The following is a 23,872-nucleotide window of genomic DNA, read 5'->3' as shown; positions in this document are numbered from 1 at the left end:
GCCCCACCTCCCAGTACCTCACCCAAGGCACTAGGAACAGAGAGGGAGGAGGAAGGGGGAGGGGGAGAGCCCACCTCAGACCTACCCTTAGGGAGTGAGGGAGATGAAGGCAATAGAAATAGCAAACTGACAGATACCAAGCAATTAATCTCCCCTTATATCAAGTTGCTCTAGAGGTTTTTAGTCCGGGCCGGAGAGGTAAATGTTCCGACGCTCATAGGAATTTACCAAATTGGCTTGTGCTAAAAACCTCTAGCATAACTTGATTAACGGGGCCTTAAGTCTGATACAAACCACATAATCTATATCAGCGATGGCGAACCTATGGCACACGTGCCAACTGTGGCACGCGAAGGCCTTGCAGCTGGCACGCGGGAAGGTCCGCAATTAAGATATGCGGTACGGCAGGAGGCGAGTGTGCCTGTGTCTGCTTTGCAGCTCACCTGGCAACAGGGCCGGACTGGCCATTTGGAGGACCAGGCATTGATTCTCTGACAATACAAAGATTCCAACCTTTAAAAATGATGTTACATAGTTCAGGCAACTTTATAAAGAGTTTTTAGATACTAAAATCTTGTTATTAAGGTTTAATTGACGTGCTGGCACTTTGAGGAAATTCTTTGGTTTTGTGCGGCAGTTTGGGCACTCGGGCCCAAAAAGGTTAGCCATCACTGATCTATATCTATCTATATCAGTGGTCTCATACTCAAGGCCCGGGAGCCACATACGGCCTATCAGGTACTATTTTGAAGCCCTTGGTATGTTACCATTATTCTGGAACGTTGCACGCTTCACTGCTGTAACCTCATGCAAGGGCTTTCCTGCATCTGTACGCAATTGTGAGGTGGCGTGGAGAGGACAATCGCGTACAGATGCAGGAAAGCGCTTGTGTGAGGTTACAGCAGTGAGGCGGGCAACACTCCAGAGCATAAGGTAACCATTGGAGGCAGTGCAGCTTGTGCATGTGTATGTAATCTCATGAACTCTCGCAAAATTTGGCACCTCTTCTGGCGGTGACTGCTTGATGTAAGATGGCGGTTCTGTCCAGTGCTGGAGGAGGTGAGAGCTGAAGGGGGTTGCGGACATGATCACTGGACACTTAAGGCACAAGTTTTCCAGGCACAAGTCGGATATTGATTTTCCCCTCTACAAAAAAGCCTAGAGGACTACACCACAATCTTGTCTCTTGCAGTTGATACTTTAGAATCTAAATCACAATTTTGCATGAGGCAGTGGCGTACCTAGGGTATGTGGCACCCGGGGCCCATCATTTTTTGACACCCCCCCCCCCCCTCATGTAAAATTTTTTTTTTTTTTTTTTTTGCAATAACCATGAAATGGAATAAATGGTCAGAATAGAAACAGGCAGTGAAAATTTTCTTTTTTTTTTTTCAAAGTATTTTTATTGAGAATGGCAAAAGGTCCAGACAAGCAACCATGGTCTGTACAGAAACTTATACATTATCAAAAAGAACACAGAATGAGAGTAACAGCAACAACAAGCATGAACAAGCCTCTCCCAAGAGAAAATTGCCAATGAGAGGCATAGCAATACACAACAAAAGGCCAAAACTTGGGGCAAGCAAACAAATCCCACCCCAGAACCCACAAGAATAATAAGCCGGACTAGACCCTCAGCCATATTTTATAATGAAAAAAACCCCCACAAGCAACAACACCCAGACCGCTCACCAGACACACCAATCCGCACAACAAGCACCCAAGAAACACCCAGCCACCACCCAGACAAAACTACCAGACACACCTACCCCACCAAGCCCAGACCCAACCCCCCCTCCCCAGAGAGTGCAAGCGCAAAGTGGACCGTGAAAAGGGCAGCTGCAGAAGTGGAAAGCCCCAGATAAGTAGGTTAGCTAAAGAAAGCCCACAGATAGAAGAAATCAGGATAACAGAAGTTCCAACAAATGCTCCCACAGAAAATTTTCTTTTATTGAACCTCATTTATGTAACCATTATTCCAAACATAACATAACATAAATTATGTCTGAATTGTCATGACATCAGAAGTACATATGGAGTAGTTGCAGGTGATGCTTGGGACAGTTCTGATTATGTTAGTTTGGTTTTATGTGTTTTTTTAATAGAAGGGTTTTTATTTCTTTTTTTAAGGTTTTGTAGTTTGTGGTCGAGGTCAATAGGTTGTAGAGTTGGGGGTCAAGTGTTGCAGCTCGAATGGCTAGGAGGTTGTCGAACAGTTTTTTTCTTTTGACGTTTTTGGTTGGAGGGTGTGTGAATGGTGCGTGAGTTCTCCTATGTCTGTTTGAAGTGGATTGAATTATTTAGCTGAAGAAATTAGTTACCCCCCCCCATTCCACACACATTAATTCTCTTCCATTTTTGTTCCCATTATAAAAAAACACTGATAAGTTCCCAGGAAAAAAATACATTAAAATAAGAAGTGAAAACAAAGGCCCCTACAGATGAGAACATAACATAAGAATAGCCTAACTGGGTCACACCAATGGTCCATCATGCCCAGTAGCCCATTCTCATGGTAGCCAATAGTGCTGCCCGATTCAGAGAAAAATATTTCATTCGATCCGATTCACCCTGTTGAATCGATTTTTCGATTAGATTCACTGTTAATGACACCGCTTTTTAAGTTTAAACAAAGTATAACAATAAATTTCACAACAACAATAAATTTCACAAAGTACTTTAAAAAAAAAAAAATCACATTTTTCCATTAAAGCAGTTCTGGAGACATTTGCTTGAACAGTCTTTTTTCCCAGTCCATAAGCAAGCAATATGAAAAAGATTTCCTTAATTATCTACTCAAACATTTTTGCTATTTACTTTCATTGTACCTAGACTATTATTCAGTAGAAAAAATTTAGTTTGTTCAATCAAGCAGAACATTCACTCATAGAAGTCCAATGTCCACACAGGATTTGATTGAACAAACAAATTTTTTCTACTGAATAATAGTTTAGGTATACTGAATAGCAAAAATGTTAAAGCCACACAGAAAAGCAGTAAAAGTCAATAGGTTCTCCAAGTGGGAACAACTGAGTGCACCAATCCAGGGCAAGCAGACGCTTCCCACATGTCTTAATAACAGACAATGGACTTTTCCTCCAGGAATTTGTCCAAACCTTTCTTAAAACCAGCTACGCTATCTACTTTTAACATAACTTCTGGCCACTTCATTTTTAAGCTTAGATCTTTCCTTCCAAACAGAGACCTTGCTAGATGTCAAATACAGCACAAGGTAACTTCACATGGACTTAACTGTGCAGGAAATGAATCTCCTCATACACCCACCATATAGTGCAAAAATGTGCAAAGGTCTGTTTTTTTCTTTCGATCACTACATAGCCTAATGCCACACAAGCAGCGCTGTTACAAACATATTCTGAAGGTCAATGCTAAGGTTGACAAAGTTTCCTTCCTTGGACCAGAAGGAGATACTGACAAACCACTGGAAGAGATTCTAAAACAACTACCCAGAAATAACACCCAAAGACCCACTCAGTGTGTGAACCAGTTGAGTGGAGTGGACTAACTGGGGGTGGAAATGGGCCCAGAGTTTGCTCAGCAGAATTTCCCAGACTACCTCTTCCTCTCAACACACTGACATGCTACTACCACCACCACCAACACTAGGAACACCTCACCGAGTATGCCAGCAATGCTTATAAACTTTATAAAACACATTATTATATTTTCTTATAAAGCATATATTTTAACTGAACTCAGCCTTGCCATTCACAAAAATAGAAAAGTTCCCATTTCAAGCTGTCTCATGTACACTTTTCAAATCTAACATATTGTAATCACAAAACAGAAAATAAAATTATTTTTTCTACCTTTTGTTCTCTGATCAATATTCAAATCTTGTTGGTCCCAGGCTCTTGTTGTCTTGCTTGCCAGGGTCTCCTTTCTCCGTGCTAACCATCCGTCTGCCATCTCTGTTCTCCCCTTCCGTTTCCCTTCCCTCTCCCGGAGATCTGGCATCTTTCCTTTTTTTTGTCTCCATCCACAGATTCACCTTTTCTCAACTCCCCACCACCCCAGGCTCCACCATCTCTCCCTTTCTGTTCCCAACTATCCTCCTATCCAGTATCTCTATCCCCCCTCCACACCATCCCCTGTTTCCAAGTTCTCTCCCTTTCTGTTCCTTCCCTCCCTAAATCCCATTATGCACCATCTCTCTCCCACTCCTCTGTTTTTAGACCCATTATTTCTAACCCCCAAAGTCTGGCATATGCACGTATCTTTGAACCCCCCCTTCCCTCTCTCCCTCTGTGTACTTTTACACCAGGACCCCCCTCCCCCGAAGGTCTGTCCCCCCTCCGAAGGGCTACACCCCACCCCTGAAGACCTGCACCCCCCGAAGGACTTTACCTCCCACCCGAAGGTCTGTCCCCCTCTGAAGGCCTAAACCCCACCCCTGAAGGCCTGCACCCTCCCCGAAGGATTGTACCCCCCACCCGAAGGTCTGTCCCTCCCTGAAGGCCTGCACCCATCCCGAAGGCCTGCACCCACCCCGAATGCCTGCACCCACCCCGAAGGCCTGCACCCACCCCGAAGGCCTGCACCCCCGAAGGCCTGTCCCCCCCACTTGAAGGCCTATCCCCCCCTTAAAGGTCTGCCTGTCCCACCCCCTTGTAGGCCTGTCCCCCTTTAAAGGTCTGCCTGTCCCACCCCCTTGTAGGCCTGTCCCCCCCTTGAAGGCCTGACCCCCCCTTGAAGGCCTGCCTGCTTGTCCCCCCTTGAAGGCCTGTCCCCCCCTTGAAGGTTGGCCCCCCCCCAAAGGCCTGCACCCCCTTGTAGGCCTGTCCCCCCCTTGAAGGCCTGCCTGCTTGTCCCCCCTTGAAGGCCTGTCCCCCCCCTTGAAGGCCTGCACCCCCCCTTGAAGGTTGGCACCCCCCCAAAGGCCTGCACCCCCTTGAAGGCCTGCACCCCCTTGAAGGTCGGCACCCCCCCCTGAAGGCATGCACCCCCCCTGAAGGCCTGTCCCCCCCTTGAAGGCCTGTCCCCCCCCTTGTAGGCCTGCACCCCCTTGTAGGCCTGTCCCCCCCCCCCCTTGTAGGCCTGTCCCCCCCTTGAAGGCCTGCCTGCCTGTCCCCCCCTTGAAGGCCTGCACCCCCTTGAAGGTCTGCACCCCCCCCCCGAAGACCTGCACCCCCCCTTGAAGGCCTGCCTGCCTGCCTGTCACCCCCCTCCCCCTTGAAAGTCTGCCTGCCCGCCCGCCCGCCCCACCCTGAAGGCCTGATGCCCCGACCCACCCCGAAGGACCATTCGCCCCCCTGGCCTCCCCGCACTACCTATGAAGCAGCCGCAGCAGGATCGCGACGTCAGCTATATTTGCGCTACTTAGGAGCTGCTTCCTGCGTCGCGGTCCCGCCCCCTCCTCTGACGTCAGAGGAGGGACGGGACCGCGGCGCAGGAAGCAGCGCCCAAGCAGCTGAGGGATTGCTGACGTCGCGATCCTGCTGCGGGCTGCTTCATAGGTGTGCTGGAAGGTCAGTGGGGCGAGCGGTCCTTCGGGCGTGGGGGGGGACTGAGCGGCAAGGCCGGGAACACCCCCTCAGGGCTGGTACCCGGGGCGGCCCGCCCCCCCCGCACCCCCTAGGTACGCCACTGCACCGAACCAAACTGATAGAAGGAGAATGAGCTTCTTCAGGGATCTGACCCAGTTCTAATACCTCTCCGTCTCCGTGCCGACCGACCCCCTCAAGGACCGACCCTTGGAAACATGTTTTCAGGCTTGGAATCCAGTTAAAAGGCAATAGACGCTCTGTCTATACCTGGGACCAAACTGAAAGAAATTTGTCCAGCCCTGGCAAGTTCAAACCCAACTCAAACCAAATTCTGCACTCCTGGGGAAGGGGGAGGTTTTGCTTCTGAGAAAGTGCTCCTTAGTACATCAGAATCTCTGTCTGCTTCTTGGCACCAGCACTGGAGAAATAATGAGACGCCCTACTTTCTTTCTGCATGTGAAGCCATCTGGAGGGGGGGGGTGTGTGTTTGTGAGTACCAGAAGGCACTGCGAGGAAGGAACGGGGTATATTAGTAGATCTGTGTGTGATGGAGGGCACTAGGGCCAGCAGGAGTGAGGTACATAGTTAGAGCTGTAGAGGGGGGGGGGAGAAGGAGGGTGTCCCTATTGCAAGGGAGGAGTGAGGTTTTCCCTCGCCTTTTCTTCAGTCCTAAAGTTCACATTTTCTGGCTTTGGCTGCCTTCAGCAGTCATGCGACCGGGTAACAAAGCCCCCTGACCCTGCACGCTGTCTGATTCGGCTGCTGTTGAACAGTTTGCGTGCCGGAACCCTTCTCAGGCTGAGTGGAATTTGGGTTATGAGCTGCAGGGAGTGGTTGTGAATTTCTCCGTGAGAACCTTGTGCATCCTCCTCCAGCTTGAGTTCCGATCCTCCCCGAGGCTGACGTATTTCCTGTTGCCTCAGCTTTCAACAGCAATCTGACCTGGAGGAGGGGAGAACAAGGCCTGGGAATGCATTTATCTGAGTTTGGGGTTTAGGTTTCTGCCACTTGGTGCTGAATGTAAGACGCGCGCACGAGGACGCGCACGCGTAGACGTCCGCACGTAGACGCCCGCACTAGACGTCCCCACGTAGACGTCCGCACTAGACGTCCCCACGTAGACGTCCGCACTAGACGTCCGCACTAGACGTCCCCACGTAGACGTCCCCACGTAGACGTCCGCACTAGACGTCCCCACGTAGACGTCCGCACTAGACGTCTAGTGCGGGCGTCTAGTGCGGACGTCTACGTGGGGACGTCTAGTGCGGACGTCTATTGCGGACGTCTATTGCGGACGTCTAGTGGGGACGTCTATTGCGGACGTCTATTGCGGACGTCTAGTGGGGACGTCTATTGCGGGCGTCTAGTGGGGACGTCTATTGCGGACGTCTAGTGGGGACGTCTAGTGCGGGCGTCTAGTGGGGACGTCTAGTGCGGACGTCTATTGCGGACGTCTAGTGGGGACGTCTATTGCGGACGTCTAGTGGGGACGTCTATTGCGGACGTCTATTGCGGACGTCTAGTGGGGACGTCTATTGCGGGCGTCTAGTGGGGACGTCTATTGCGGACGTCTAGTGGGGACGTCTAGTGCGGGCGTCTAGTGGGGACGTCTAGTGCGGACGTCTATTGCGGACGTCTAGTGCGGGCGTCTAGTGGGGACGTCTATTGCGGACGTCTAGTGGGGACGTCTATTGCGGACGTCTACGTGGGGACGTCTAGTGCGGACTCAAGCTGGAGGAGGATGCACAAGGTTCTCACGGAGAAATTCACAACCACTCCCTGCAGCTCATAACCCAAATTCCACTCAGCCTGAGAAGGGTTCCGGCACGCAAACTGTTCAACAGCAGCCGAATCAGACAGCGTGCAGGGTCAGGGGGGCTTTGTTACCCGGTCGCATGACTGCTGAAGGCAGCCAAAGCCAGAAAATGTGAACTTTAGGACTGAAGAAAAGGCGAGGGAAAACCTCACTCCTCCCTTGCAATAGGGACACCCTCCTTCTCCCCCCCCCCCCCCCTCTACAGCTCTAACTATGTACCTCACTCCTGCTGGCCCTAGTGCCCTCCATCACACACAGATCTACTAATATACCCCGTTCCTTCCTCGCAGTGCCTTCTGGTACTCACAAACACACCCCCCCCCCCCTCCAGATGGCTTCACATGCAGAAAGAAAGTAGGGCGTCTCATTATTTCTCCAGTGCTGGTGCCAAGAAGCAGACAGAGATTCTGATGTACTAAGGAGCACTTTCTCAGAAGCAAAACCTCCCCCTTCCCCAGGAGTGCAGAATTTGGTTTGAGTTGGGTTTGAACTTGCCAGGGCTGGACAAATTTCTTTCAGTTTGGTCCCAGGTATAGACAGAGCGTCTATTGCCTTTTAACTGGATTCCAAGCCTGAAAACATGTTTCCAAGGGTCGGTCCTTGAGGGGGTCGGTCGGCACGGAGACGGAGAGGTATTAGAACTGGGTCAGATCCCCGACCCACCCCGAAGGACCATTCGCCCCCCTGGCCTCCCCGCACTACCTATGAAGCAGCCGCAGCAGGATCGCGACGTCAGCTATATTTGCGCTACTTAGGAGCTGCTTCCTGCGTCGCGGTCCCGCCCCCTCCTCTGACGTCAGAGGAGGGACTGGACCGCGGCGCAGGAAGCAGCGCCCAAGCAGCTGAGGGATTGCTTACGTCGCGATCCTGCTGCGGGCTGCTTCATAGGTGTGCTGGAAGGTCAGTGGGGCGAGCGGTCCTTCGGGCGTGGGGGGGGACTGAGCGGCAAGGCCGGGAACACCCCCTCAGGGCTGGTACCCGGGGCGGCCCGCCCCCCCCTAGGTACGCCACTGGCATGAGGTAAAACTCTTTATAATTGATAAATCTTTCCTTAATTGCTTCTGATAATTTCAGTTATACACATTATGAAATAATAAGATATTGTGTGTACATGAAAAATGAATGGAAGAAATTGGGGGCGGGGCTAGGGTGGGATTGGGGGTGGGACTGAATATTAATAGATGTCATGTTTTGATGAAAAAAATAAATGGTCACGTTAGTCATGGGTGTTATTCAATGGAACAGGCAGAACTGGCCTACTTGATTAGTGTATGTCAGCTTTCCTTAATGTTATCAATGCATATTTGAAGTTCATTTCAGAGTCATTTGAATTCTAAGTTCACTTAGGGTTGCCAGATTTTACAATCGTAACATCTGGACTCATGGCCCTACCCCAGGCCCACCCAGTTCCACCCAGTTTGCCCCATCCCCTCCCCCCCACCAACCTCTTCTCGTGTTCGGAGCCACGTAGGGAGGGCATCTGTGCATGTGCAGATGTGACACAATGATATTTATGTTTATTTAAGATTTGATATACCGCTCTTGCATTTTACTGACCTAAGCGGTTTACAATATATCAAACTAAAATGAAATTAGGTACTTGATGCCATCCAGACGCGGTCCCGAGCTGGAAGCTCTTCAAAACCCAGAAAAAATGCTGGGTTTTGAAAAGCAGTCTGGATGCCCGGACAGTCCTTTAAAAAGAGGACATGTCCGGGTAAATCCGATCACCTGCTAACCCTAAGTTCACTGCGCCTAAACATGTAGATGGAGGGGGAGGGGCAGCGGAAGTGAAATAGTGAAGAAATAGTAAAACAGAACTGAAAAAAATCCAGAAAGGAAATGCTCACTACTACACGTCAAAAGAATACTGGCACATCAAGCAAGGAGTCCTTCAGACAGTAATGCACAGCTCTCACCTCATAAAAAATTCATCTCTCTCTGTGAAAGATTCATGCATTCTTCTTAGATGCTCACAGACAGCACACTCCATCTACTCTCATTTGCCATTTATGAAAACTATCCATTTCTTTGGCACACTCTTTCCTTTTCATGTTGGCAAACTCAAGATGGGACATGACCTAAGCTGAAATGGGATCTTCCTAAGCCTAACACCATGCTGCTAATACATTTTCAAGCGCCTTGAAAGTCAGTGAAGCCTTATTGTACACATGTCATTTCTACTTACATAGCTCTCACATCTTACTTTATGCAGGCAGTCCTTATCCTTCACTCTCAATCTAATGTGTCTCAAGTACGAGATTTGAACAGAAAATAATGACTTATCTTATAAATATTACAATCAAAGAAATTACCCATGCATACCTTCCGGTCTAGTTGTTCGCTTTCAGTTTTTGATATCTTTCTTCTTCCCTCTCTTTTCATTCTCTTATAAGCGCAGACACCAATGTTCATCCTGCTGTGCCCAGTTAAAGTTAGCTGGATAACTTTTTGGGCTTAAGTTTATCCAGGGTATTTAGCCCAGATCCTCTTGGGCTGAATATGCAGTCTAAAGTTAGCTGAACATTTAGTTTTAGGTAGGGTTACCATATGGCTCCAGAATAAAGAGGATGGATTGAGATATCCGGGTTTTACTTCCATTGAATGCAATAGAAGTAAAATCCGGATGTCTCAATCCATCCTCCTTTCTCTGGAGCCATATGGTAACCCTTTAGGCATCCTATTTTGGCTGCCTGAGTTCATGGGGACAACTTTGACCGGCCAATTCTGAATGTCAGCACCAACAGATCAAAGTAAAACCACGTCCTGGAAATGCTGCCAGCCTCACTTTTATTAGCTGGATCCATTTTGTCTGGGCAAAAGGTTGCTTGGACAAAATTTATCTACTGCTTTTAAATATGGACTTCATATTGTCTAATATTTTTCCTTGTTTAAGATCAGTTATTACAATGACATCCATGGAGAACAAGATTAAATTACAAAATGGCTGCATTTAATTATCTCTTTTGTCTGTCTATAGATGTCACCACAAGTGCTCATAAGCATGCTGGGCCCAGGCCCCAACCCCCCAAAACCCCCTATACCCACCTGTCTATAACTTCAATAGCCCATATAGCTGCAAGTAGCACCTACAGTATGTGGCAATAGAGTAGGGTTTTGGGTTGTTTTTTTTTTTGTGGGCTCACATTTTCTACCATGAATATAGTGGTTAGAATAGCTTATGGGACTTGGAACTCCTCTCTATGGTTCACTAGCCCACCCATCAGGCTATTTAAGACACTTGTGTGCAGCTCTACTAGGCTTTCCTATACCAGGTGCTAATGTTCTGAAGACAGGTATATAAATTTGTATTATGATCTTTGTGGGTGTGAGGAGGTCCGTGAACACTGGGGGAGTGGTAATCTGGCCAGTTTGGGCACCTTTGTGGCACTTAGACCCTTCTAAAACAGGTCTAGTTCCAAATGTATAAGTTCTGTCCAGGCTGTCTTGCAAAATGTTTGATTATCGCTGCAAGATGTTCATGTCTAACCCACCCATGGGACTGCTCAAAGCCTGTCCATAACGCACCTCCTCCAAGCCCATCTCATGCTTTGAAAGTAGAGGCTGGAACACCTCGCTAGAAGTACAGAAAGATGGTTTTGATTATTGGCACTTGGATGCCCAAGTGCTGATTTAGAATGCTTTTTGGACGTCTGTATTTTTTTGATTAAGGGGCCCATAATCTGTGCCTGCATGTCTCAGTACTTGAACTCCATGTGTCTTCTTCAATTTCTTTCTCTCTGTAAATTTGAAGATTTTTCACCTCGTTTGACTCTGGCTATGATTTCCCCTGACATGTCCTCCTTTTGAGGACATGTCCAGGGGTCCGGACGGCTTTTTAAAATCCGGCACCTTGTCCAGATTTTGAAAAGCTTCCCGCCATAATCGCATTGGGAAGGTGCACGTGATGTCATTGCATTGTATCCGTGCATGCGCGGATGCCATCTGGGGGCGGGGCTGGGGGCAGAACAGGGCAGGAACAGGGCAGTCCTGGGGGTGTGGCCATGGGCCCAGATTTTCCTGAAGGAAAATCTGGTAAACCTAACTCTGACGCCAATACATTCCTAAAATAGCATTCTCTCCTTCTAAAAACGAAAAAAATTGATTGCAAATTTTATGATTAATCAGGGGATTTAGAAGTGGGTGTGTGATAGTCTGAGTTCACTGATTATCAAACATTTTGAAAGTGGTTGGTCAAGTGACTCCTGCTTTTTCCTTGCCCTTTCTCAATGTGTTTTGTATGTAAAGCCATAACATGGTTATTTCCCTGACATAGACTCTAATGGTGTGAAAAATGAATGGAAACAAATGATGTTTGGGCCATTAGAGACCTGTGTCCATTCAGTTCATTAAAGGAAAACAACCTGAAAAGGGACTCATTTGTCATGTTTTACCATATAGAAGAATTGTGAATAACTGCAGCAGTTATTTATTGTGCAGTTAAAGCTTAAGGCAGTGGTCTCCAACCTTTTTCATCTAAAGGGTCACAGTGTGAATATGAGAAAGCTCCGAAAAGATTTCAAGCTTATACGTCCGTGCTACTCATTTTGTAAACTGCCTTAATCTTCTTGTTCAGATTGGATATTAAACATTACAAGTTACAACTAATATAGATAATTTTGGACCCCGGTTAGGTTACAAAAGTTGGATTGTTCTAAATCTAATAGATGCTGGCACTGTTTAGACATTGGGACACTGGATCATCTGTTGTTCTATTGTCCTTTGATACTCAGCTTTTGGAGGTCAATAGGGGGTAAGATTAACAACATATTGGAATCATCAATTCCACTGACGTATGAGGCAGTCATATGTGGAACATTATTACATGTTAAGCCCCCTGTGGATCGATATAAATGCCATCTTTTCTTAATCATGACCAGGATAGCCATGCAGATGATAACCCGTAATTGGAAGAATTACGATCACCTAAATTTTCCTTTTTGGTGGGCAAATCTGTGCTCTAGCTATAGGTATGAAAAAATGAATGCTGATTGTTTGGGGCACAGTAATTTATTTAAACTGGTTTGGGGCCCGTTGACATCTTATATTACTTCACTATAGTAGGTTTGTGATTATGAGTCAATTTTCATTTATTTTAGTGCACATCCAGGGAAGGGTGGGAAGGGGGGGTTATTTTTGTTCTAATTTTGACTTTTGATTATTTGGGTGGGGGAGGAGGGAGGAAGTATATTATTAATTTGAATAGGGTAAGGTTATTGGGAAAATATATGTTTAGATGTTTTATTGATTAAGCATTGGATGGGTGAAGGGGGATAAAATGATTGGTTATGTACATTTGTAAGTTGAATGTGCTTTTGTTGATTTATTATATGTTATATATTTGTGTCTTGCATTATTGACGTTTGGAAAATCAATAAAGATGAAAAAAAAAGAACTAATATTGATTCTACAACACTTCAAATTCTATAAACGAGATACCTGAGTAACAAGAGATTGCGGTTATTATAAGAGTGGGCAAGATTGAAATGAACGCATTTACAGGATTTGAAGAGCATTTCAGACAACTTTTTGAGGGCCTCAATGGAGGACTTTGGGGGCCACTGGCTTAAGGTTACATCACGGTGTTAGTTTCTAACTGTTTTGCATTTATGTTACAGAAAGTTACTTATAAATCAGGGACTTGGAAAGAAATTTAGATTTAAAAGAACTTCTTAGAAATCCATATAAACCAGAGAAAAATGAAGGCAGATAAAGACCATATATGGCTTAGCTAGCCTGCCTAATCATGCCATCTGCTCTTCCCTCCTCTCCCTTAGAGATCCAACATTATTGTCCCAAGCTTACATAATATTAGAAAAGCTACAGAAACATGGACATTATGCCGATGACTACTTAGGACTTAGAGTCTGTGCAGAGAAGAAAATCGATGTGTTTTAAGAGTGTTCCTGAATTTGAAGTATCTAGGTGTTTGATGCAAGCTGCCCGGGATATTGTTCCAGATTTTGGGGCCTTGGAACTCGAAGGTGGATTCAAAGAGGGCTTTCCTCCAGACTTGTTGTGGGGAATGAAATGGCAGTTTCCAGCGCTTGATCGTCCTTGAGTTGTTGAAGGATGCCGGGTTTTGAAAAGCCATCCGGACCCCCTGACATGTCCTCAAAAGGAGGACATGTCCGGGAAAATCTGGACGTCTGGTAACCTTAGGCTAGGGGATGCATGAGGATGTGGGAGGAGTTAGTTCCTGATTGCGTGAGCACCAAACCTCTGTAGGAAGTGCCTGGGAACATTGGGCTGGGACAGTAAAATAATGCTGCTTGTGAGGTTCATTAAAGCAACATTATTCTTGTACCATGGAAGTGACTAACCTACAGTACAGTTAAATTTATAGTTTATTAGACTGATATACCACTCTTAATGAGTTCACAGCACAGTAATTCATAAAAATTAAAATGCTGAAAAGAAGAGGAATGCTATTATATTTCAACAGGATAGAGAGCTAAAACAATAGCAAAAGCCTTAGAAGGACTGGAGTCGGTATTCAAATGCCTTCAAACTAGAGAATGACACGGTGACAAAATTTATCACCGTTCCTGTCCCCGCAGATAACCGCGGGAAATAATCCCATGTCATTTTCTAGTGTCTATTTCAACCTCGGTCCTTCTACACCAGCATTCTTCAAAGTAAAGCTTGTGGGTCAGTGGTTGTGGCCATTCATACTCTGATTCTTATGTGAGCCAAGGATAATGAAGCCATTGTGACATCACTGATGTGATTGGCTCTTAAGCACTGGTGGAATGAGGCATTATGACATCACAATATCTGCTCTGGATACCAGAGACTGTCATTCTGTAGTGTCTGTTTCAACCTCAGTCCTTCTACACCAGCGTTCTTCAAAGCAAAGCTTGTGGGTCAGTGGTTGTGGCCATTCATACTCTGATTCTTCCCTCTCTCCTTAAAGAATGACATGAAGATGGTTTCCCGCGGTTATCCGCGGGGACGGGAACGGTGATGAATTTTGTCACCGTGTCATTCTCTACTTCAAACTATGCAGCACTAGGATGTCCCCCTTAGTGGCTGAATAGTTTGTGTTAAGAATGCATTTTTCTAAAACAGGCAAAGACAATGTTCATAAATTCCAACTCTAAGAGCTTTTAACAGTTATAAAATGAAAGTAGTCTTCAATGAACCTCCTTAATTAAAACAAGAAAGCATGCCCACTAGTGAACTATTGTGCTGTGTATGCTTAAGGTCAGACATAAGAACATAAGAATAGTCTTACTGGGTCAGCCCAATGGTCCATCAAGCCCAGTAGCCCGTTTTCATGGTGGCCAATCCAGGTTACTAGTACCTGGCCAAAACCCAGGGGGTAGCAACATTCCATGCGTCCGATCCAGGGCAAGCAGTGGCTTCCCCCATGTCTTAATAACAGACTATGGACTTTTCCTTCAGGAATTTGTCCAAACCTTTCTTAAAACCAGCTACGCTATCCGCTTTTACCACAATCTCTGGCAATGTGTTCCAGAGCTTAACTATTCTCTGAGTGAAAAAATATTTCCTCCTATTGGTTTTAAAAGTATTTACCTGCAATTTCATCGAGTGTCCCCTAGTCTTTGTAATTTTTGACAGAGTGAAAAATCGATCCACTTGTACCCGTTCTACACCAGTCAGGATTTTGTAGACTTCAATTATATCTCCCCTCAGCCTTCTCTTTTCCAAGCTGAAGAACCTTAACCTTTTTAATTTCCTCATACAAGAGGAGTTCCATCCCCTTTATCATCTTAGTAGCTCTTCTTTGAACCCTTTCTAGTGCCGCTATATCGTTCTCAAGATAAGAAGACCGGAATTGAACGCAATTCTCCAGGTGAGGTTGCACCATAGAGTGATACAGAGGCATTATCAAATCTTTAATCTTGTTAACCTCCCTTTTTAAAATAATTCCTAGCATCTTGTTTGCTTTTTTGGCTGCCGCCACACATTGGGCGAAAGGTTTCATCGTATTGTCTGCAGCAGTGGTCTCAAACTCGCGGCCCACCAGGTACTATTTTGAAGCCCTCAGTATATTTATCTTAATCACAAAAGTAAAACAAAACAGTTTCCTGATCATATGTCTCTTTAGCTATAAATTACAATATTATGGTTAACACTTAGTCAAAAGGAAAGATTTATAAATTATAAAGAGTTTTACCTGATGCAAGATTGTCATTTCTTTAAAAAGACATTAACTATTTTTTCTGAGGCCCTCCAAGTACCTACAGATCCAAAATATGGCCCTGTAAAGGGTTTGAGTTTGAGACCACTGGTCTACAATGACACCTAGATCCCTTTCTTGGGTGCTAACCCCCAAGGTGGACCCTAGCATCACTTTGCATTTGGCCACATTAAGAGCTCCTTTTACTAAGCTGCGCTAGTGGTTTTAGCACACGCTTAGCCATGCATGCTAGACGCTAATGCCAGCATTGAGCTGGCATTAGTTCTTGCCACTTAGTGTGGGGTTAGCGCGCACGGCAATGCAGCGCGCGCTAAAAATGCTAGCGCACCTTAGTAAAAGTATCCCTAAATTTCATCTGCCACATGGATGCCCAGTCTTCTAATTTCCTAAGGTCTGCCTGAATTGATTCACCATCCGCATGCGTTTTAACAACTTTGAACAGTTTAGTGTCATCTGCAAATTTAATCACCTCACTTGTCGTTCCAATTTCCAGATCGTTTATAAATAAGTTAAATAGCACCGGTCCCGGTACAGATCCCTGCAGCACTCCAGTATTTACTCTCTTCCATTGAGAAAAATGACCATTTAACCCTACCCTCCGTTTTCTATCCCATAACCAATTCCTAATCCACAACTGAACTTCAGAAATCTTGAAACATACTATTGCAATATATAGCTGGAATAGAAGGTCTTCTGTTTCAGCAACAAAACAAACACATTTCCCTTTTAAATGGTTTTATGCCCCCATCTTTCTTTGCCTATGCAGAACATTAACTTCTCCATCTCATGTCAGTCTATTTTTTTTAAGTTTCCTGTCTTTTATTTTTTTTTTCCCCTTAGCACTCATTCATTTCCATTTTTTGGAAAAATACATATGTCTACATATAACTATGGAAAACATCTCAAAGAACCTTCTTGAAATTCTGATGTATGGATTCTGGCTATGCTAATTTATGTAAGCAATTGCACTAGTAATTATGGGAACAGTTGTTTGGGGAGAGTTAATCTGGTTATATTATACTTTTGTTTGTGCATTCAGATAATTACCTTGGCCATTTGTCTTGTCTTGATATTTTGCGGCATTTCAATTACTGATGATTAATGCATTTTGCTGTTCCCTCCGACTACAATTGGTGTCAGTATTGGATCTTTAGTGAACCCTGCCCCCCAATTCTGAAATTTACTGGCTAGCCAAATATCTCAGTCTCCAAGCAAGTTCTCAAAATGAGGGAAAGAAAACCACTTTCTTTTTCACTCAGTTTCAGTTAGCCAGTCTACCTCAGCTGGTGCACAGCTAAGCAATCACAGCCTGGGCACAACTCCCACCACTGCTCATTGCATAGTTCTCTATGCCAGTGGTTCCCAACCCTGTCCTGGAGGACCACCAGGCCAATCGGGTTTTCAGGCTAGCCCTAATGAATATGCATGGAGCAGATATGCATGCCTATCACTTCCATTATATGCAAATCTCTGTCATGCATATTCATTAGGGCTAGCCTGAAAACCCGATTGGCCTGGTGGTCCTCCAGGACAGGGTTGGGAACCACTGCTCTATGCAATGCATTAAAAAACAAAACCATTCCTTTTAATCAAATCCTTCAGGCAACCAGCTTTCCTGTGGTAGCTTTCCGCTAAGCACATTGTCTTTATACACAGGTAAGTTCAACAGAAAACCCCCCAAACATCATTGGCAGGAAATTGCCAAACTCACGTCCATCAATTCAGTAATCTCTGGTTCAGGAACACAGACCTCTCCAAGTTCCATGCTCTCTCCTGAACTTTCCAGCTCTGCTGCACTCAGTGGATCAGGATTTTCCCATTCCATACGCTCCTGCTCTGTACCTTGTCCTTGCCCTTGCCCAGCATGGAACATCCTTTCTGCCAGTTCGTCCTTGGCTGTTTGCCTTGCAGTGTTTGAATGCTGCTTAAGTTTAGTGAGACCACATCCTGACCTACATGGCTGGGGCACAGATTTGTGTGCTCTCTGGCTCCCTCTCAGTTCAGAGGGAAAATTACAGGACGAGAACTGATCAGCATTCCTATCTGTGTGTGTTGCCCTAACAGGTTCTTGATCTACAAACTGGTCAGTGTCATACTCTTCAAGATAGTCAGCTCTGGGTTCGGTATTGTCTATGACTCTTTGTTTGGGTTCCTTCCTACCCTTAGGAATGGCTCTAATGCAGGCTTTACCAGTGACAGTTCCTGCGCTGGGGCTGGAAATGTCACAGCTGATAACCTTTCACCAGCTCCTCGTAGTTTGGTTCTTCTGTTTTCCTAAGGCGAAAAAAGTGGAAAAAGCCATGAAGTATCCAGATGAATCCAGGAGTTCATTGTAAAATATTTATTAAGTTTTAAAAAGCAGCAAAGCCCAAATGTTAAAAAGTATATATATATATATATATATATACTTTTTAACACGGTCTGTGTTTTGGCAGCTTCTGCTTTCTTCATAAGTCTTTATATTCATATTATGTCTCATATATGAGTGTTAAATCATAAAACATGCACATAAAAACACATCTCCCATATACAGCAAAACTGGAACACACAATGTGAACCACCTAGAAGTCTTTCGAATATGGCGGTATAGAAAAATAAAGTTATTATTATTATTATTATTATATGCAGCAAAGTTTTCAGCTTGAATCACTAACAGAAAATTTTCAGAGTATAAGAAGATTTTCAGTCTCATCACCAATCAAATCTTGAAAAAGACGATTTTGATAAAAGTAAAAATCTGTTGTCTAAATGAAAAGGATGAATCTAGAATCACTTCCAAATTTTAACTGAATTTAAACAGGAAGTGAAGCACCCTCAAAATTAAAACTTTAAGGAAGTGATATTCGATCAGAATGAGATAACCAAAGGATTTATATCTTTGCCACATTGAAAAAAGACACACTAGGTAAGAGGAGGTGCTGAAAAGTTCTCAGCCCAACCAAGAAGAGAATGACGTGGATATGGTTCAACCAATGATCTGAAACAATGTCAAAACAGAGAATTTCATTTCTACAAATTGGCATTTACCCCCTCCCCCTTTAACAAAACCACGATAGTGGTTTTTAGCACATGCTGGTGTGCTGAAAGCTCTGCACTGCTCCCAATGCCCATAGGAATTCTATCAGTGTTGGGAGCAGCGCAGAGCATTCAGCGTGCTGGCCTGTGCTAAAAACTGCTATCACGGTTTTGTAAAAAAAAAAAAAAAAAAAAAGGGGGGAGGGGTGGTTAATGAAATAAAATAACACTCTTAGTTACAGTGGCAAAACAATGCTCAGAATTTAGGAAGGAAGTTGGTTGGGCTGAGAACTTTTCAGCACCATCTCATACATAAAATAGGTGCAGCACATATGCCTTTCCTGGCCAAGTGCCCTGTTAGGAAATTACCTTCCCTATGTTTGCATAAAACATTGATACATTCCTTCTGTGCTCCTTATATTTTCATATCATGGCATATATATATTAGTCTTAATTTATTTATTGAAAATTTTTCAAACAGAAAAAAGCAGAAATATAAAAAACAAAATAATTCCAAGGATATACAAGTTTCATCAACAAGAATAAACTACAAGCTATGGAGCTCATAATCAAAAGATAAAAACGTTCAAAAACCGGCCTAAGTCAGCACTTGGAGAAACATTTCCCAAATACGTCCAACTGCTGATACAAAAAATGGGTTTTGGATGTATTTCTAAACGACCTAGGCCTTCATAGTGCCGCTGAACGACCAAAGCTAAACGGGGTGTTTCGGGAGGAGTTGGGAGGGACGTGGGCCGGCTTAGACTTAGTCGTACAGCATGTATAACCGAAAGTTATACAGCCGACGATTGACGGAACTTGGACGTTGCGACTTAGACCAGTGGTTCCCAAACATGTTCTGGAGGACCCCCAGGCCAGTCGGGTTTTCAGGATAGCCCTAATGAATATGCATAAGAGAGATCTGCATATAATAGAGGTGCCAGATATGCAAATCTGCTCCATGTATATTCATTAAGGCTATCCTGAAAACCTGACTGGCCTGGGGGTCCTCCAGGACAGGGTTGAGAACCACTGACTTAGACCATTTAAAACATGGTCTAAGTCACAAAAACAACCTAAACTCACCAGATAAGCATGAAAACACATAACACAGACCCCCACACACTACCCCCAGACCGAACTCCCCCCACCCCCATAAAAATATTAATCACATCTTTAAAATTCAGCCTCCAGAGACCATCATCACCTGGCTGCCTGGCATAGGAAAGCCTAGTCGTCCAGCACAGAGGCAGCTTAAGTCGTCTTGAGGGTGGGTTAGGGACCCATAGAGAGGAGGACCCATGCCCATAAGCCCCTGTAATCACTGCCTTGATACTTAAACATGTGCACTCCCTTATACACCCCAAAACCCTTTTTTACTGCCATATAAGTGGCTCCTGCAGCCATAAGGGCTATTGGGGTGGTAGATAAGTGGGTCTAGGGGATTCTGGAGGTAGTTTGGGAGACTCACCATAACCTATAAGGGAGCTGTAATGAGGAGAAGACATGGCACCCTTTTTGTAAAGTTCACAGTAGTGCCCTGTAAGGCACCCCACTATTTAGGAGGCATGTCTGGGTGTGCAGTCCATCACTTTGCAGACCCCTCCCACGTCCAACAGGGCTTGTTCTAGGACGAAAAGTTGGACAAAAATGTAGTATAAAGGACAATTTAGCGGCTTGGACGATCAGATCGGCAGGACGTATAATTAGATGATTTTCGAAACGAAAAAAATTTGGACGTATTTTTCGAAAATGTGTCTTAAGCTGTTTTTTACTTTGGACGACTTGCGAGTTGGAGGTAAACGGACTTAGATGTCCCTTTCGATTATGCCCCTCTATGTGTTGAGAGAAGATTGAATTGTACAAGAATCAGGATACAACATCAAATATTTTTTGAACATTGACTATTTACTATGTCTTACTTATAGATATTAATGTTACAATGTCAAGTGAAAATGTTTGGATAATGTTCAAATATCATGGCATATTTTACCACTGATGTCCTATTATAGTGTAACAATTGTCTGTTATAAATTATGTATGTTTGTTGGAATCTGCCTAGAGTGGATATAAATTTTTTAAATAAATAATATTTTCTGTTAGAGACTTTTTTTCCATTAGAACATAAGAATAGCCTTACTGGGTCAGACCAAAAGTCCAGCAGCCCATTCTCACAGTGGCCAATCCAGGTCACCAGTACCTGGCCAAAATCCAAAGAGTAGCAACATTCCATGCTACTGATCCAGGGCAAGCAGTGGCGTCCCCCATGTCTTTCTCAATAACAGACTATAAACTTTTCCTCCAGGAAATTGATCAAACCCTTCTTAAAACCAACTACGCTATCTGCTTTTACCACAACCTCTGGCAATGCGTTCCAGAGCTTAACTATTCTCTGAGTGGAAAAATATTTCCTCCTATTGGTTTTTCTTATTAGTATTTCACTGTAACTTCATCGAGTGTCCCCTAGTCTTTGTAATTTTTGACAGAGTGAAAAATCAATTCATGTGTATTCATTCTACTCCACTCGGGGTTTTGTAGACTTCAATCATATCTCCCCTCAGCCGTCTCTTTTCCAAGCTGAAGAGCCCTAACCTTTTTAGTCTTTCCTCATAAGAGAGGAGCTCCATCCCTTTTATCATCTTGGTCACTCTTCTTTGAGCCTTTTCTAGAACTGCTATGTCTTTCTTGAGATAAGGAGACCAGAATTGAATGCAATACTCCAGGTGAGATCGCACCATGGAGTGATTCAGAGGCATTATAACATTCTTAGTCTTGTTAACCATTCCTTTTTTAATAATTCCTAGCATCTTGTTTGCTTTTTTGGCCGCCGCCACCACACATTGGGCAAAAGGTTTCATCGTATTGTCTACAATGACACAGAAATCCTTTTCTTAGGTGATAACCCCCAAGGTTGACACAAGCATCCAGTAACTATGATTTGGGTTATTCTTTCCAATGTGCAACACTTTGCATTTATTCACATTAAATTTCATCTGCCACTTGGACGTACAGTCTTCCAATTTCTGAAGGTCTGCCTACAATTTTTCACAGTCTGCATGTGTTTTACCAACTTTGAACAGTTTAGTGTCATCTGCAAATTTAATCACCTTACTCGTCATTCCACTTTCCAGATCGTTTATAAATAAGTTAAATAGCACTGGTCCCAGTACAGATCCCTGTGGCACTCCACTGTTTACTTCATTGAGAAAAATGACCATTTAACCCTACCCTCTGTTTTCTATCCGATAACCAATTCCTAATCCACAACTGAACTTTGTCACCTATCCCATGAATCTATAATTTTCTCAGTATCCTTTGATGAATCTAGATACACCACATCAAGTGGCTCAGCTTCATCCACATGTTTATTCAGACCTTCAAAGAAGTCAAGCAGATTGGCGAGGCAAGATCTCCCTCGACTGAACCCATGCTTACTTTGTCTCATTAAATCATGTTTGTCTACGTGTTTCACAATTTTGATTTTTATAATTGTTTCCACCATTTTGCCCAGCACTGAAGTCAGGCATACCGGTTTGTAATTTCCCGGATCTCCCCCAGAATCCTTTTTAAAAATCAGAGTTTATTGTGGTGGATTTCCACAAGATTTCTTGCCAGTGTTGAAAATAGGAGACCGAGAGGGGACATGATCGAAACATTCAAGATAATGAAGGGAATAGACTTAGTAGATAAAGACAGGTTGTTCACACTCTCCAAGGTAGAGAGAATAAGAGGACACTCTCTAAAGTTAAAAGGGGATAGATTCCGTACAAACGTAAGGAAGTTCTTCTTCACCCAGAGAGTAGTAGAAAACTGGAACGCTCTTCCAGAGGCTGTTATAGGGGAAAACACCTTCCAGGGATTCAAGACAAAGTTAGACAAGTTTCTGCTGAACCAGAACGTACGCAGGTAAGGCTAGTCTCAGTTAGGGCACTGGTCTTTGACCTAAGGGCCGCCGCAGGAGTGGACTGCTGGGCACGATGGACTACTGGTCTGACCCAGCAGCGGCAATTTTTATGTTCTTATGTTCTAAATAATTTTTCTCCCTCAAGTGAGGACAGTTTTCATTTGCTGTTTATATATATATTGCTTTTATATTATGGTATACTTGTGTGTACATGGTCTAGCACCAAGGTATCTGGTGGATTGCATTCTGCCATATGTTCCCCTTCCAAATCTCCGTTCTGTAGAATGTGAGAATTTGTTTGTTCTGCCTGTTAAACACTTGCGTTTGCAGGTGTCAAGGGCAGGTATGTTTTTGTGTGGAGGCCCACAGGCATGGAATGAGATCCCTCTATATATCCGGGAGCAGGGAAATTTATGCAATTTTTAAGAAATTACTGAAAAAGTATTTGTTTTGTAAGATGAAATATGGGAATTGAAGCTTTAATATATTTGTAGACGCTGGTCGCTGAAATGTTTGATTTGCTAGATTTGTTAATTGTATGCGATGTGATAATATTATGTATGTATGTTTTGAACCCACTTTGTATAAAGCGGGATATAAATCAATAAACTATAAACAATATAAATGATTTGGGCATACTGTTCTACAAACAGAAGACTGGAGCTAATTTGAAAGACTGGACCTGCATTTTGATCCTTTTTTTAAGCTTGGTGAAGACCTATTGTCACATTTGCAGGTTTATTTCAGGGTTCTCTTACACTGTAAATCTTCTGGAAGACACTGAAGAAAGGTGGAGTTCCTTCAGAGAAGAATAAAGTGACAGTGGAGGGTAGAGAGAACACTGAGGGGACTGGAAAGGTATTCAGAGATTTGTATAAATAAATGATTAAAGCCAACAGGGACCTTGTTACACTTAGAATTATTACTAGAGTAATAAGTCATCCATTAAGATTGGAAAGAAGATTAAAATCCCTTTAAAAGAAATACAAGTGCTTTTTTTTGCTGCCTGTGGTTATGTTACAAAGTACAGTAGGCTGTCTGCTGAGCTGCTTCTAGCTGCTTCCATAAATGTTTAAAATTAAACTGGACTAGCTCTCAGTGGCTGACAGGATTATTGAATATTTAGATAACCAAGTTTTCTAATTAATAGGTACATAGAGGGATTCTTCCTGATCACTATATTGGTTTCTAGGAAAGTATTAATTATCAGAACTTTTACAGGTTTCACTATATTTTCCTTTTCCCTGTTCTTGGATTTTAGATTTCATTGATCACGCTTTCCAAATCTGAGTTCAAGACAAGATACAATTAAGTGCACAAGCTATTTCCCTGGCCAAATGGACTCACAATATAAGTTATACCTGAGGCAATGACAGACAAAGTCACATACCCAAGGAGTTTCAGTGGGAGAGGGTACATGATTGAAACATAGACTTAGTAGATAAGGACAGGTTGTTCACCCT

Source organism: Geotrypetes seraphini, chromosome 7, assembly GCF_902459505.1.
Source record: "Geotrypetes seraphini chromosome 7, aGeoSer1.1, whole genome shotgun sequence".
In the NCBI taxonomy this organism is placed as follows: Eukaryota; Metazoa; Chordata; class Amphibia; order Gymnophiona; family Dermophiidae; genus Geotrypetes; species Geotrypetes seraphini.
This window is presented reverse-complemented; position numbering follows the sequence as displayed.